At 48.3% G+C, this 17,317-nt stretch overlaps 1 long non-coding RNA gene across 1 annotated transcript; it reads left to right on the top strand.

Annotated features, from left to right (window-relative positions):
* The first annotated feature begins 10,185 nt into the window (after positions 1 to 10,185).
* LOC129472731 (uncharacterized) lies at positions 10,186 to 15,177 on the top strand. Its single transcript, XR_008654030.2, has 3 exons — positions 10,186 to 10,256; positions 11,017 to 11,103; positions 14,931 to 15,177. It is a non-coding gene; the product is annotated as an uncharacterized lncRNA (long non-coding RNA).
* The last annotated feature ends 2,140 nt before the right edge of the window (positions 15,178 to 17,317 follow it).

The raw sequence follows: 17,317 nt of genomic DNA, 5'->3' as shown, positions 1-17,317 counted from the left end.
GTTGCTAAACCTCTCTGAGCCTCTGTTTCCTAGCAAATGGCATAATAAGAGAAGCTAGCTCATAGGATCATTCATTCATTCAATACTTATTAGTGGAGTTTCTTCTGGAAGCAGGCAGCAGGACCCTGCCCTCAGGAAACTCACATGCAGGCATCCTGTGAAAATCCAGTAAGAAAATCTGTATTCAGGGCACAGCACAGAGCCTGGCTCCTGGGAGGGCTCGTGACAATCTGCTCAGCCACCTTCCTCTTCTGTCAGTGTGCTGTCCAGACAGAGGCAGAGGCAGCAGCAAATTTGTGAGTGGCCAGGGTGAGCGGAAATGAAGTTCCAGTAAATCATGGACGTAAGGCACAGAGCTCAGCTGTCCTGTACAGGGAACCTGAGGGGCCACAGGTAGGGCTGAGAGATTTCAGGGCTTCCACTCCTGATGGGGTGGAGATGATTCACTCACCACTCCATCACCAAGGTGTCAGGATAATTTATTGGGATACTGACCTGTGTATGTGCGGTCTTTACACACGCACACAACACACACACACACACACACACACCAGGTAGCTGGGCTTAATTTTCCCTTGCCTGGGGTGGGGAGTGGTTTGCAGGGGGAGAAAACAGAAGCCCTCACACTTTGGGGAAATCTTCAACCCCCTGCAGAGATGCTATCTGAGAAAATGGGAGCCAGGGCCTTTGGAGCCAAGAGAGAGGGAGGAGCAGGAAGGAGCAGGATCTCTGCAGAGAGAAAGGGGATGAGGTACCCCGAAACCACTCACTCCTGCATGCTCCGCCCTCGTGCTGGGAAAAGGCTCCACGGTGAGCCGGAGGTCACAGCTGACTCGAGCTGGCCCATTGTGCCGTTCCAGCCCCTTGACTGCAGTGGACCGTGGGTTTCAGTGGCAGCTACCGGATCCGGACCTGGAAGGACGGGAGGCTGAGCTGCACATCGCCGCCCCAGGGGGAGAGGCTGTTTGAAGCCAACACAGAAGCTGCCAGCCAGTGGAGACAGAACTGGGCACTGGAAGCCAGGTGCACCCCTAGTTCCGCTGCAGGAACCAATGTGTTTCCTTTTCAGCCTAAGCCAGATTGAGTGGGGTTTTCTCACCAGGATTGGTAGCAGCCGCCTGGAGCACTATGTTGGCAAGGATTCTGGGGTTGGTGGAGGACTGCCACGCACAATTTTCTGGGTCTGCCACATGCATGTCCCCTACTGGCCACCCTGACCCAGAGGCACCAGGCAGAAGCAATCAGCCCATGGGCATCACCAGAAATGACCCAAGAGTTGGAGAAGTGGCCAATGCTGACTCTCTAGGCAGCAGAGTGCAGTGGCTTAGCCCACAGGCTCCAGAAACAGACTCTGTGGGTTCAAATCCCAGCTCCACCACTTATCAGCTATGGAAGCCGGGACAATTTACTGTATCTCCTTGTGCCTCAGTTTCCCCACTTGTAGCACAGAGACGATGAAAAGTGCCTACCTGGTAGGGTTTCTGGAGAGGAACACGCACTGTGCCTCCAGTAAGTGTGAATTCATGAGGGTTAGATTCATGTGTATAGTGCTAGTTGCATTTCTAGGCTATCAGCTCCTGCTTTTCTCCCATACAAACGCATGCACACCTGCACACACACATGCACACTTGCACACATACACACACACTCAACCTCTTCCTTGCCAGCCCCACAATCATGTGAGCCAATCCTTAAAATAAATTTCTCTTTCTCCATGTATATACATATAGTACACATATGTACAGAAGTATATACACACACACACACACACATACACATAGATAGATAGATAGCTATAACTATAGATATATCTTACTGATTCTGTTTCTCTGGAGATTCCTAATTAATACAGATACCTACCAAGTTTTCTGGAGCCCTCTTTGACAAGGGGAGGGGTCTCAGATATCACAGCTCAGACCTGTGCATCAGCCATTAGATGTGTCAGGTGGGACAACCCAGCATGTGTCTAAAGCAGTGATTCATCCCTTGAAAAGCCCAAAGCCTCCTCTTCAGAAACAGTGAAGAATTGCCTGGAGGCTGTGGCCATGTCTTGGAATAGACTTGACATTTACTACCCATGCTTTCAGAACCACTAGTGGCACTTGTAGGGTCAGCTCCTGAAAGCTCCATTCAGCTGGATGCAGGTGGCCACAGCAGACACCATATTTGCCCAGGAGCTAAGCCAGGGCCATGTAGAATCAAAAAGATTTTTTAAAACAGCACCCCCTGCAATGTGGGTTAATGCAGTGGCTTTGGTTCCTGTGGAGGCGAAGGGAAATTACAAGCTTGAAAAGATTAGGAGGCTGCAGGTAGTCAAGAGTGAGGAGGAAACAGCTTTCTTCTGCAAGCACTGCAGCAAAGCTCCTCCCCTGGGAACATTCGGCAGCTCTGGCCAAGGCAGGAAGTATGACCTTGCTTGCCCTGGTCACCTCCAATTTAGCGCTTTCTTACACCAAGGGACCAGGGGTCTCTGGACCCATTCAGACCTGAGATGCTCTAGATGTTCAGCTGGGCATGTCTCCCAAGTAAAAAGCAAAAAGCAAATCAGTTGCGCTATCTGTGTAGGGTAGGGGGTTCCATTGTCCTCTACTTCCAACATTTGTTTAAAGTTTCTTTGCATTACTTTAAAAATAATCAGAGCTAACACTTACAGTCCTCACCACGTACCAGGCACTGTGCAAATATTAATCCTTGAAATCCTCACAACCAATCTCTGTGGGCCCAGTCCAGGTAGAGCCGAGTCTCAGAGAGGTTGAACAATTTGCCCAGGGTCACACAGCCAAGAAGTGAGTCTGGCTACAGAGTTCGTGCCCCCGATCACTACTCCACACTGCCTTGCAAAAATGTGACGACTGCTCTTTGGGCTTTTCAAGCGGTGAATCACCGCTTTAAACACACGCTGGGCCGTCCCATCTGACACATCTAATGGCTGATGCACAGGTCTGAGCTGTGATATCTGAGACCTCCCTCATCAAAGAGGGCTCCAGAAAACTTGGTACGTATCTGTATTAATTAGGGATCTCCAGAGAAACAGAGTCAGTAAGATAAATCTGTAGTTACAGCTAGCTAGCTATGTCTATGTGTGTGTGTCTATATATATATCTGTACATATGTGTACCATATATGTGTATATATGTAGAGAGAGAAAGAGAAATGTATTTTAAGGGTTGGCTCACATGACTGTGGGGCTGGCAAGTCTGAAATTCCCAGCACAGCCTAGAGATTCAGGTAAGAGTTGATGTTGCCATCTGGAGTTTGAAATTTGCGGGGCAGGCCAGCAGGCCAGAAACTCAGGCAGGGTTTCTGTGTTGCAGCTGAGGCAGAATTGCTTCTTCTGCAGGAAACTTCAGTCTCTGTTCTTGAGGCCTTCCACTGATTAGACGAGGCCCACCCACATTGTGGAGGGTCATCTGCTTTCCTCAAGGTCAACTGGTTGTAAATGTGAATCACATCTAAAAAATACCCCTGCTGCAGCATCCATCTAGAGAAGTGTTTGACCAAATAGCTGGGCACTGTGGCCTAGCCAAGGTGATGCAGGACATGAACCACCACAAGATCCAGGCAGGCACGTGAATTCTAAAGGAAAGATGCTTTGCTGGGAACTCAGGGAGCTGTGGCCAGCTCTGCCATTGACTCTTTCCCAAAGCACTGGTCAGCTGATCTGGTATGTCCTGGGGACCCCCTCACCTCCTTAGGATGACAGTGCACCAAAGGGGACAGAGGAAGAAACAGACAAAGCCGGCTCCATCCTGGGCAGGACTGGTCCTTCTCCCATCCTGAGCCCTGCTGTGTGCAGGACAGATGGCCGATGTCTCCAGAGCTGGATTCCAGAAGGTGCCCACCACTGTCCTGGCCTTTGGCAGGAGCAAAGCGAGGCCACACCTGCCCAGTGCAAAGGTCCTGGAACAAATGACACCCAACTGACCCCACAGCAGTGGGGGGGGCAACCTGATTGACAAAAGCTAAGTTTATCTATGTCTTTTCAGCTCAGAAACCATAAAAAGCCAACTTCAACTTCAGATGGCTCCTAGTAGATCCCAGAACCATCCAAGCTCCATCCAAGACCATCATTTTGGTCTCTTTCTTCACATGGTGGAGGAAGAGGCGGGGCTGCTTCTGCCCGAAGGTCATGGCCCAAGCCTCCAGGCCTCTCTGCCTGTCAAGGTTGAATCATGTCCCTGTCCCCCAAATTTATATGTTGAAGTCCTAACCCCCAGTACCTCAGAGTGTGTCCTTATTTGGAGATGAGGTCTTTATAGAGGCAACTAAGTTAAAATGAGGTCTTAAATTAAGGTAGACGCTAATCAAATATGACTAGTGTCCTTATAAATAAGGGAAATTTAGCCAGGCACATTGGCTCACATCTGTAATCCTAGCACTTTGAGAGGCCAAGGTAGGAGGATCACTTGAGCCCAGGAGTTCGAGACCAGCCTGGGCAACACAGTGGGATCCCAACTCTACAAAAAATTTGAAGATTAGCTGGGCATGGTGGTGCACACCTGTAGTCAGCTACTCAGGAGTCTGAGGTAGAAGGATGGATTGAGCCTAGGAGGTCAAGTTTGCAGTGAGCCATGACCACGCCATTGCACTCTAGCCTGGATGACAGAGTGAGTCCCTGTCTCAAAAAAAGATGGGGGGAGGGGTGGACACAGACACACAGAGAGTGAAATAATAGGAAGAGGCACAGGAAGAAAATGGCCACCTGCAAGCCCAGGAGAGAGGCCTGAAACAGACCCCTCCCTCGTAGCCCTCAGAAGGAACCCTCCCTCTGATGCCTTGATTTCTTTTACTTTCTTTTTTTTTTTTTTGAGATAAAATCTCGCTCTGTCATCCAGGCTGGAGTGCAGTGGCATAATCTTGGCTCACTGTAACCTCTGCTCACTGCAACCTCCACCTCCCGGGTTCAGCAATTCTCCTGCCTCAGCCTCCCGAGTAGCTGGGACTACAGGCATGCACCATCACACCTGGCTAATTTTTGTATTTTTAGTAGAGACGGGGTTTCGTCATGTTGGCCAGGCTGGTGAACTCCTGGCCTCAAGTGATCCGCCCGCCTCGGGCTCCCAAAGTGCTGGGATTACAGGCATGAGCTACCACGCCTGGCCCTGACACTTTGACTTCGGACTTCTGGCCTCCGGAACTGTGAGATGGGAATCTCTGCTGTTGAAGCTGCACAGTCTGGGGTGCTTTGTTGTGGCAGCCCCGGGACACTAATTCAATGCAAGGACCATGGACCCAAACAGCAGCCTTCCTGATTCAGCCTCCGAACGTGGGCAGCCTGGGCACAGGCCACTTCTCCCTCCTTCCCCCTTCCCACAGCCCTTGCCTTGGAAAGAAAGTCCTCTTCTTCCACCTCCCAAAAGTGGGTTAAAAAAAAAAAAAAGTTCATTTTCCATCTCAGACCCCAGAACCTGTGGAAAGGGGATTGGGGGTGTCAGGAAAGCAGAGAAAAGGGGCCTGCACCATGTGGCAGGGGCCCTTCACCCATCATCTCACCGGAGGCCAAGGGTAGGGAGGGAGAGCAGGAAAGTGGGCGGTTTCTGGCGCTGGATGGCCTGGGTGTGAGTCCTGCCTTAGTACTCACGTGTTCTGTGACCTTGGGCAAGCTATTTAACCTCCCTGTGCCTCAGTTGCCTCATCTTTAAAGTGGGGCTAATCATCATACCTGCCTGTATTAGTCAGGGTTCTCTAGAGGGACAGAACTCATGGGATATATATATATATATAAAGGAGAGTTTAGTAAGTATTAAGTCACACAATCATGCAGTCCCACAATAGGCTGTCTCCAGGCTGAGGAGCAAGGAGAACCAGACCGAGTTCCAAAACTGAAGAACTTGGAGTCCGATGTTCAAGGGCAGGAAGCATCCAGCACAGGAGAAAGATGTAGGCTGGGAGGCTAGGCCAGTCTCTCCTTTCACGTTTTTCTGCCTGCTTATATTTTAGCCTCACTGGCAGCTGATTAGATTGTACCCACCCAGATCAAGTGTGGATCTGCCTTTCCCAGCCCACTGACTCAAATGTTAATCTCCTTTGACAACACCCTCACAGACACACCCAGGATCCATACTTTGTATCCTTCAATCCAATCAAGTTGACACTCAGTGTTAACCATCACACTGCCCAGAGGGCTGCTGTGAAGATTAAATGAGTTAAGGTGAATAAAGCACTTAGTAGCATATCTGGCACAGGTGCCCTGTGACAGATGTTGGCTGTTATTATTGTCCCCATGACAACGTGTGGAGAAGAGGCTGGTGGCCCGTTTTCCTGATGTGGAGCTAGGCCCAGAGAGTTAAACATGCATTTAGGAAAGTGGCCGAGCGACTGGGTGACTGGGGCCTAGGCTGTCTTACCAGCCACCTGCACATTCCCTGCTTCACTGGAGCAGCCCCGACCTGTCCCCAACCCACGGCTCCCGCAGCCTGCCCTGTCTCAGTCCAAACCCCTGTGTCAGCCTGACTGCTCTTTCTTTCACATCCCTCAACCAGCACAACAGCAAGTCCCCTCAGTGCCGCCTTCTACATCCAGAACCCGTGGTTCCTCGTCTCTTCCCAGCACCTGCTGGCCCAAGCCTGGAGTGCCACAGAGTCTCCCTGCCAGGATCTAGCATCTGCCCTTCCGGCCCCTGCAGCCTCTTCTTCAGAAAGAGCAGCTGGAGGATTCTGTTAAATCCTAAATCGGATTGTGTTCCCAGGGCGGGCGCAGTGGCTCATGCCACTTTGAAAGGCCAAGGCAGGAGGATCACTTGAGCCTGGGAGTTCAAGACCAACCTAGGTAACACAGTGAGACTCCAGCCGGGAGCGGTGGCTCACGCCTGTAATCCCAGCACTTTGGGAGGCCGAGACAGGTGGATCACCTGAAGATCAGGAGTTCGAGACCAGCCTGGCCAACATGGTGAAACCCTGTCTCTATTAAAATTACAAAAAAATTAGCCAGGTGTGGTGGGGGTGCCTGTAATCCCAGCTCAGGAGGCTGAGGCAGGAGAATGGCTTGAACCCTGGAGCCAGAGGTTGCAGTGAGCCAAGATCGTGCCATTGCACTCCAGCCTGGACTACAAAGAGAAACTTCATCTGAAACAAAACATAGTGAGACTCCACCTCTACAAAAAATAGGAAAAATTAGCCGGGTATGGTGGTGTGCGCTTATAGTCCTAGCTACTCAGGAGGCTGAAGCTGGAGGATCACTGGAGTCTGGGAGGCTGAGGCTGCTGTGAGCCGTGATTGTGCCACTGCACTCCAGCCTGGGTTACAGAGCAAGACCTTGTCTCTGTCTCTCTCTCTCTCCACACACACACACACACACACATACACACACACACACACACACACACACACACACACACACACACACACACACCACACACAAGATTGCACCCCTGCTGTGCTTAGACCCTTCCAATGGCTCCCTTCTGACTCAGGCATTGACCCCAAGGTCCTGCATCCTCTGGCACTGGTCACTCATTCACCTGCTCCAGTGAGTTCCTCAAACTCACTGCCCTGCTCCACCGTGTCTACCTCGGATGCTCTCCCTCCACAGACCCACAGGGCTCACACCCACCCCTGCTGCCGGTCTTTTTGTTCACAGGCCACCTCCTCAGAGAGCCTTCACGGGCCACACTGTTTAAAATTGCAAATCCCCCCAACCAAACCCACTCCCCACTTTACCTCATCACCATCCCACAAGCCATAGTTATTAGTAACCATTTACCTGTTTATCTTGTTCTACTTGATTTTTCTCCACTAGAATCTAAGTCCCAGGAGGCAAGAATACTTGCCTGCTATATTCCCAGTGCCTTAAAACTGGGCGTGCAGCATAGCAGGTGCTCAGTGAATGTCGAATGAGAGAATGACCTGGCAGAGCTTAGAGAGTGAGAAGCTGAGTTCAGCACTCAATTCCTCCCCACCTGTCCCCCCTGGACAACGTCAGTAATGCACACAGCTGCCCGCGGTGGGAGCTCAGTTAGTGGCTGTGGGATCTGGATCTCCCTGTCTTTTATTTGGTGGCTGTTTAGAACATCATTTCTGAGCCCTTTCCATCCGTCGCTAAGTGACTGTGTTGATTTTCCTGTGTTGATTCTCTCCGGTGGAGAGACAGCCCAGTCCCCACACAGAGCCATGTTCAGGGGTGGAGAATGGCTCCGTGTCACTGCTGGAACTAGTGAATGGCTGCTCACATCCAACATGTGCCCAAAGAGAGTCAGGATGAAAGAGGACGGCCAGGAGAGAGAGCAGAAAAAGAAGATAAAGCCTTTGGAACTCATTTTCATTGCACCTACACCACAGCCAGAGTAATTGAAATGGAAGGTTAAAAAAAAAAAAAAAATCACCCACAGTCCTGATTCTCAACAAATCATGCTGTGACGTTTTTACTTGTGATGAGAGGCCTTTGGCAGAGGGCACAGTCAGAGGCTCCTGGGACACAGAACAGGGACAGGGTTCCAGGGCCCTTCCCAGGGTTCCCAGGCTCACTGCCGACTCCACCGGATGAGCCAGAATAGAAGCTGAGCCCACTTCAGCTTAGGTCCCTGCCTGGTACAGTGGCTCACACCTGTAATCTCAGCACTTTGGGAGGCCGAGGTAGGCGGATCACTTGAGGTCAGGAGTTCGAGACCAGCCTGGCCAATATGGTAAAATCCTGTCTCTACTAAAATTACAAAAATTAGCCAGGCCTGGTGGCGCAGGCCTCCCAGATACTCCAGAGGCTGAGGTGGGAGGATTGCTGGAATCTGGGAGGCAGAGGTTGCAGTGAGCCGTGATCACGCCATTGGACGCCAGCCTGGGAGACAGAGTGAGACCCTGTCTCAAAAAACAACAAAAACAGCAACTTAGGTCCCATCTGGAAAACGGAACGGAGTGTGCAGGGCTACTGGGGAGTGGGGTTAGAGGGAGGCAAAGTGGGGAGTGGTTAGAAGCGAAGGCTTTGACACCAGGCAGCTGGGCGTGGACCTCACGCCCACTCTTTCCTGGCTATGTGAACCTAGGCAAATAACTTCACCTCTTGAGACTCGGTTTCAGCCTCTGCAAAATGGTCAGATACTCATCTCACAGTGTTGTTGTGGAGATTAAGTAATATAATACTTATATATTTATACTTACATATTTAGATATACATAAATATATAGTTATATATTACATATATATCATTTTGCATATACAGTAAGCCCTCTGTCAATAACCACTATTACTGCTGCTATTATTATTCTATAGAAGGAAATAACAAATGAAGAGGTAAAGAAAATCAAGAATGAAAATACTTTTCTTCTCCTGTGCTTCACTGAGATTTTTGAACCCAATAGACAGAGGGGGGAACGCCTTTAGAATATATCATTCAAAGCACAAGAAATGGTTGTTTTCCAACCAAACCCCTCAGAAAAGCATCTAAGAAATCTCACATACACATATTTGCTTTAATCAAAATCCGACTAATGTGATTACCAAGCCCCCAGGGCTGCTCCTGGTTCATTTCCCCTCTGCAGGGCTTCGCAGGCAGAATTCCCACCTCAGAGCCCAAAATCCCGCCAAGTGAGAAACCGACAGCTCCGAAAATTGCAAGAATCCTGTGATTTAAAGAAATGCACAGCATGGAAGCTAAGTAAGCTCCTGAATTCTCTCTGCCTCCCACTTCTTCCCCAGGTGCTCCTGGAAGGAGCACAGTCTTGTATCAGGAAGAAGGAGGTGCAGAGTGTAGAGGCACAGGCTGTGGGTCAGGTTCCCTGGGTCCAAAGCCCAGCCTCCTCCCCTCCTGGAGGCGACCCTAAGCCAACATTTTGACCTCTCCAAGCCTCAGTTTCCCCATCTGCAAATGGGGGTCATCAGTCTCTGCTTCCTGAGCTGCTGGTGGTGATGAAGGAGATGGCGTGTGCCAATCACACAGCAAGACACTCTCACAGGGAATGCCACATGCACCCTCTGAGCCCACTGACACTCACTGTATTACTCTGTCTTCACACTGCTGTAAAGACATAGCCGAGAATGGGTAATTTATCAGGAAAAGAGGTTTAATTGACTCACAGTTCTGCATAGCTGAGGAGGCCTCAGGAAACTTAAAATCATGGTGGAAGGAGAAGGGGAAGCAAGGCAACTTCTTCACAGGGCAGCAGGAAGGAGACGTGCAGAGTGAAGAAGGAAGAGCCCCTTATGAAACCATTAGATCTCGTGAGAACTCACTCACTATCACGAGAACAGCATGGAGGAAACAAGCCCGGTGATTCAGTTACCTCCACCTGGTCTCTCCCGTGACACGCGCAGATTATGGGGATTATGGTGATTACAATTCAAGATGAGATTTGGGTTGGGACACAAAGCCTAACCATATCACTCACCCTCCCTGCACAGCCAATGGCTTCCCGCTGCAAGCCTCTGTGGGTCCTTGGCCAGAGACCTCACTGCAACAGGCCTTTCAGCACTCTCGTAGGAATGAAGAAGTGTTGGTGGATATATACCCAGCCTCTTTGCTCCTCACCTGGGCAACATGAAGTCTGTTCTATCGATTCTCCCAGCAGTCCCCAGGAGAGTGAGCCCCCGTTGCCCACAACAGTCATTCTGCCCATCAATATCGCCTGTATTGGCTTCCTTCCCTCACCCTCCCTAACTTCATTTCTTCCAGCCAGTGTTCCTGGAATCACCTTCCAAGTAAACTACTTGCACTCATGTCTCATCTCTGGGCCTGCTCCTGAGGAAAACAACCTAAGGCAGTGCTCAATGTCAGCTATTAATAAAAATAAGAATACTTATGATGCAGTAGCCTCTTGAGTCTGAGATCCCAGCAGAGCATCTAGTTTATGTCCAGTCCGAAGCTCAAGAGAAGCCAGGCATGGTGGTGCACCCCCATGGTCCCAGCTACTCAGGAGGCTGAGGTGGGAGAATCACTTGAGCCCAGGACTCTGAGGCCACCCTGGGCAACACAGTGAGACCCCATCTCTAAAAAATAAAAATAACACTCAAGAGGTGAAGGTGGCAACTAAGGATTACCTACAGAGACAAGAAAAGACTTTTTTTGTTGTTTGGTTCTTGTTTTCCATAGATTTCTAGAAGCAGAAATGAGTTGGCCAGACCCTGTTGGAGGTGGAAACAAAACCTGTTTTAGAGTGAACCAAAGCACCTCCCGAAGGTATTGTATTGCAGCAGATCTTTCTAACGAGATGTGTAGTAAACTTTTCCTCAATCTGCAGGTGGATGTGCTTCCTAAGAACTGCCGCCTTGCCCTGTTCCAGGTCTGTCTTATGCTCCCAGGAAACAGCAGGAAGGCACATTCAAGCTGATTCTTTAAGACAGGGTTTTCTCTTTGGTTCTCTCTGGTGAAATCTTGACTGTACTGAATGTGAACAATTTTTCCTTAAGGTCAAGTTCTGAGGATGGCCCCTCCATATCTGATTGCAAATCGTAACTAGAAGTGTTATTTCTCATTTGTTTATTTATCACATATTTATCTGGGGCCAAGGACAGGAGAGACACAGTTATTGAGGTAGGAGGTAGAGCTCCAACATTGGACCAAATTGAGGACTAGCTGAAACAGGGTCAAGGTAGAAGCAGCTTTCCATAAGACACGCCCACCCGTGTGCCCTGTCAGTTTACCATTGCCATGGCAACACCTGGGAGTTACCACCTTTTTCCATGGCAATGACCCAATGACCCAAAAGTTACTAGCCCTTCCCTAGGATTTTCTGCATAAACCACCCCTTAATCTGCATATAATTAGAAGTGGGTATAAGTATGACTGCAAAACTGCCCTGAGTTGCTACTCTCTGCCTTCAGGGCAACCCTGCTCTGTGGGAGCAGTCATAGAGCTGTAACATTGCCTCTTCAATAAAGCTGTTTTGTTCTACCACTGGCTTGCCCTTGAATTCTTTCCCGAGCAAAGCCAAGAACCTTCATAGGCTAAGCCCCACTTTGGGGCTTTGCCTGCATTATTTTGAAGGCTTTTAAAGTGGGTGTCTGGCAGAAGGAGATTTTAGACGTTAGTTTCACTCAAATGTACTAGGGAATGTTGGGGAGGAAAAGAAGGTGGCTGGACAGACAGCTGGGGACACAGACATTTGGAGGCCAAGTGAGTGAGTTGGAAACCTGTGCCAACCAACAGGGTGGAAGAATTACCAGTGAAGTCAAAGGAGGAGGACATCAAAGTGGTGGAAATGGGTTGGGGAAATTTTTCACTATCAAACTGGAAAAAGTTCTAATAACAATCCACAGTGTTGTTGAAGACATAAGGTAAGGAAATAAGCCCTTTTTTTTTTTTTTTTTTTTGAGATAGAGTCTCGCTCTATTACCCAGGCTGGAGTGCAGTGGCATGATCTTGGCTCACTGCATCCTCTGCCTCCCAGATTCAAGCGATTTTTCTGCCTCAGCTTCTTGAGTAGCTAGGACTACAGGCACGTGCCACCATGCCTGGCTAATTTTTGTATTTTTAGTAGAGACAGGGTTTCACCGTATTGGCCAGGCTGGTCTCAAACTCCTGACCTCGTGATCCACCCGCCTCAGCCTCCCAAAGTGCTGGGACTACAGGTACAAGCGACTGTGCCCGGCCAAAATAAGCACTTTCTAACACGACTGGTGGGAGTATAATTTGACATAATTTTTTGGAGGGCAATTTAATAATGTGTATCCAAAGCCTTTAAAATACATACACCCTTTTTGAGCAATTTTACTCTCAGTCATTTATCATTAGATTTCACTTATTTTTTGCCATTTTGTGTCTAACGGGGAAAATTGGGAATAATGTAAATATTAATACATTCTAAAAAATACCAACAATAAGCGTTTGGTTAAATACATTATGGGTTTTTAAAGTCCAGACTGTGAAATATCAGGAAGGTGTTAAAATTGATAGTGAGAATGTTTGTAGACATGAGAAAAGATTCAACGATATATCAAATAGAAAAGCAACTCATGTAATCATAGATTGAGCAGGATCTCAAATTTCTTTCCAGTCATTAATATATATTGATTAAAATCTATGAGAACTAAAACACAGTATCAAAGAGGATCTTCTTGGTGATAGATGGTGAGGGTGTCTGTGGGGTAGGGCATCAGCTTCCAAGGGGTTCCTAATGCCGCCTTCACATCATGCCCATCCCAATTGTGTCAATGTCTCCCAACTCTCTTCTAACACACCTTCCCTATTGCAGAGATTAGGAAACCCAGAGCAAAAACACTATATTTCCCAGGCTCCCTTGCAGTTCAGTAGACTCAGTAATCTTGCAATTTTAAAAATACTGCTACGGACTGAATTTTATCCCCCCAAAATTCATATATTAAAACCCTAACTCCCAGTGTGATGGTATTGGAAATGAGGCCTTTGGGAGGTTTAGGTAAGGCCATGAGCGGGAGACCCTCATGATGGGATTAGTGCCCTTATAATAAGAGACACCAGAGACAAAGGGAGAAGGTGGCTGTCTGCAAACCAGGAAGGGAGCCCTCACCAGGAACAAAATCAGCAGTCACCTTGATCTTGGACTTCCCAGCCTCCAGAATTGTGAGAGATAAATGTCTGTTGTTTAAACCACCCTCTCTATGGTAGCCCAGGTAAACTAATATAAATACCATGTCTGTGTTTTATGTGGCAAGCCAGTCTTCTGATGTCTGATTATCTTCCACTGCTTAAAGGTAAACTTCTTTTCTAAATGCTATGACCTCCTCCTTTTACACAGGGCTAGGCTACTTTGGCTATTTCTGTCTGGTTGCTCACAGCCCCACTTACAGGGGGTTCCAGTGACCTGGAGACGACCTCCCTGATGGTGGCCAGTTATGCCATGTGACTGTAGGGATCGATCCTGAAAGCTCAAGTGGAAGTTTGGGCCTTTAGCCCCCAGTGATTCTGTAGATCACTGAAGATCCTGCAAAATAGTCCTTCTCTGCTCTAAAACTGACCCTAGTGTCCTTGTCTTGTTTCCCTGGCACAGGGGATGTGGAGTTGGGATCACCCTTCTTCTCTGCTCTGTTTTTATTGCACAAAATTCAAACCCAGCTTCCTTTGGGACTTCCCTCTTCATCCTCAAAAATCCCAACAGTGACTATTCCTGTCTCTGGGCTCCAGCCATAATTAACCCTCTTGCAAAGCGAGCCCTCTACCTGACCAGGATGGGTTGGCTACAAGGAGGGATGGGTCTGGCGAGGGAGTGCAGACAAAGTCACAAAGATCCTATTTCAAAAATCTAGAACACCAGCCTGGTGGCTTGAGCCTGTAGTTCAAGCTACTTAGGAGGCTGGGGCAGGAGGAATTTGAGACCAGCCTGGGCAACATAGTGAGATAGGGAGACCCCCAGATCACCATATCTGAGTTTTTCAGATATTTAGAAATGGTCATGTATTACTGATACACAAAAGAAGTTTCTGAAGTAAAGATTTAACATGTGAAGGTGAGACAAGGGACAGCTGTGCCAGCTACAGAATAAATTCTAGGCATCCACTCCCTGAAAAAGAGGTGGTTGGGTTTGGCCGTTGGGTCCTTGGTGAGTCCTCCAGGTATGTGCTGTCCCATACCACGGTCACTTGGCCACATGTGGCTACTGAGTGCTTAAAATGTGGCTAATTCGTAGAGAGAATGTGCTATAAATGCAAAATACACATTGGATTTTAAAGACTTGGTACAAAAAAAGAATGTGAGATATCTCATTAATAATGTTTATGTTGATTACATGTTACATGTTGAAATGATGATAGTTTGGCTATATTGGGTTAAATGAAATATGTTATTAAAATTCATTTCACCTGTTCCTTTTCCAGTTTTGAACATGGCTAGCAGAAAATGTTAAATTCCATATGTGGCTCACATCCTATTTCTACCATCTGTGCTACCTGAGAGAATCCCAGAGACCGGGGAGGGACAAGAGCCCCAGCTTATGATCAGGGAATGAATATCTTAAAAGCAGACAAAGATGGGGTGGATGGGGAGCATGGAGAAGGCAGTTTTTTTGTTTTTTTTTGTTTGTTTGTTTTCAGAAAATTGACAGTAAATTCATAAAAGAACATGGACAAATACCTAGAAGAGGAGAGAGGATCCAAGATGAGGAAATCTAAGAATACTGGCTGAAAATTTGAGCACAAGAGAGGGGAGAGCAAATATATTTGAGAGGAAGAATATATTGAGCCAGTCTCAAAATGGGGGATGGAAGATGGGGGCAGACATTAAAATTCCTACCGAGGAAGAACATTTATGGGCATTATTCTCTTAACTGAAACGGCAGTCTAAAACAGTACAATGCAAAACAATATGTTACGTGTTGTAATATACCCTTAGAAAAAGGCTGAGAGTAAATTGCCAAAAGCATTAGCAGTCTGTGTGCGGTAGGATTACTATATTCCCCCGTGTGGGTTTTTCTGTGTCTGTCTTCCACCTCTCCTTCATTGTGCAGGTATTGATCATGTCATTAGGAAAACAAATAAAAATTTTTAAGACTCCAAGAGGCCCGGGAAGCTTCTGCATCGGAGAAGGGCACACAGAAAGCAATTGTTCTGCGTTCCCGGGGGTCACCCAAGACCCCACCCTAGGCTTATGGAATCTGAACCCTGGGGTAGGGGCTCCCCATTGGCTTTGAAGGAAGCCCGTTTGGGAAGCTGGCTCAGAGCTTTCTGGCAGCACAGCACATCAACCTGCCTGGAGTACAATAAGGCTTTGTAATACAGACGTGGCCTTCGGGTCCATCATTCTCTTAGATCGATGGCCCCTCCCAGGTTGCTGGCTCAGCAGCCAGTTCTTGGGCAGCAGTTGAAATGCCTGGGAGGGTTGCTGGGATTAAATCCAATCCCGAGAAACTGAGAGCCCCTCAACCAGGGCTGAGGCTGAGAGAACGGGGTCCACGACTACCTTGCCAGAAACCGCAGGTGCCTCAGAACTGCCTGTTGCTTTCAAGTCCTCATGACCTCTGGCCTTTAATCCCCTGCTTCTTGGCAGAGACTTATTTGGATTGCTATGTCCTACGTTGAGTTCAGGATGAAAGGAGTCTACAGAGAATTTAGGGAGCACTGAAGATGCGACTAGTGCTGGGGAGACAGTGGACATGCCCCATCCCATTTAATCTTCACGCCGTCTGTGTAGACGACATCTATTACCATCCCATCTTACAGTTGAGGAAACTGAGACTCAGAAAGTTAATTGCCCAAGGAAATTAAGACCCCAGGCTGATAGCTAAGCAACAAAGTTGAGCTTGAACCTAAGTGTGTTCACTGCACAGCCTGCCCTGAGCCTTCTTATTTGCCTGCCTTGGCCATCGGTGTACACATTTGAGAGTCACATGGATGCAGGGTTTGGACTGGAGGGAAGAGCAGAATTTAGTCTGTGTGCCTCTTTCCATCCCCCATGAGAAAGATGGGGAGAGCCTGGAGTGGCCTCTTAAAGGGAGAGGCTCAGGGGAGGTCCTTTTAAGGAAAGGACTCCTGAGAGGGGCTCAGAAGTTTCTGTGCCCAATACAGCCTCATTTTTAACTTGTTGGAACTCACCAGATGAATTACAAAATAAAGCCCCAAATGACAGAATAATGAGCAATTCATATGAAATGTAAAATAAATAGATAAATCTCCAGTGAGAAGGCAGAATAAATGGTATTCGGATGACATTTGGTGATTAAATTAAACAGTAATGAACCCGTAAATAATGTGCCCTGGGATGGCCAGGGAGGACTAGTTTGTTCCCCAAAGCTCGGGACTTCGAGCCCCAGCTGTTCTCAGTTCTCAAGTTTAGGAGCCTCGATGGGGTCATGAACCCTGGGGATCGGAGGTGGCAACCGCCCCATCCACCCTACCAGAGGCTCAGGCTGGAGAGCAGGAAAAACCTTGTGCTTCAGAGAGTCAAGCCCAGGTCTGTCAGTGCTGGAGAACCCTCGAGATAATCTAGTTGATTTTCCTTATTTTGTACATTGGGAAATTCAGTGCCAGAAAGGTCAAGAGAGTTGCCCAAGGGTGACCATCAGAGCCAAGACTGAGACCCAGGTCTTCTGACTCCCAACACAGAGACCTGGCTGCTAAATCACATCTCCTGTTTAGCCCTGGAGAAGCTGGTCTCCAGAGATGACCCCCCAATGAACCACACCTCTGATATTCACACCTTTTGTGGTCCCCTCCCCTCATCAGGACAGGGGAGCCTGCGACATGCTTTTGGCCAATAGGATGTGATAGAAGTGATGCTGTGTGACTTTCAAGGCTAGGGCACAAGGAACTTTATCATTTCCACCTAGGAATCTTGGAACCCTAGCTCTAGGGAAAGCCAGTCTCCATGTAAGATGTCCAACTATCCCCCATGCTGTGAGGAAGCCCAAGCTAGCAGAGATTCCTGGGAGGCCCCCAGCTATTCTAGTTATCTCAAAAGAGGAGCCAGACATGCACATAACGAA

This window comes from Symphalangus syndactylus, chromosome 22, assembly GCF_028878055.3.
Source record: "Symphalangus syndactylus isolate Jambi chromosome 22, NHGRI_mSymSyn1-v2.1_pri, whole genome shotgun sequence".
NCBI lineage: Eukaryota > Metazoa > Chordata > Mammalia > Primates > Hylobatidae > Symphalangus > Symphalangus syndactylus.
This window is presented reverse-complemented; position numbering and strand designations above follow the sequence as displayed.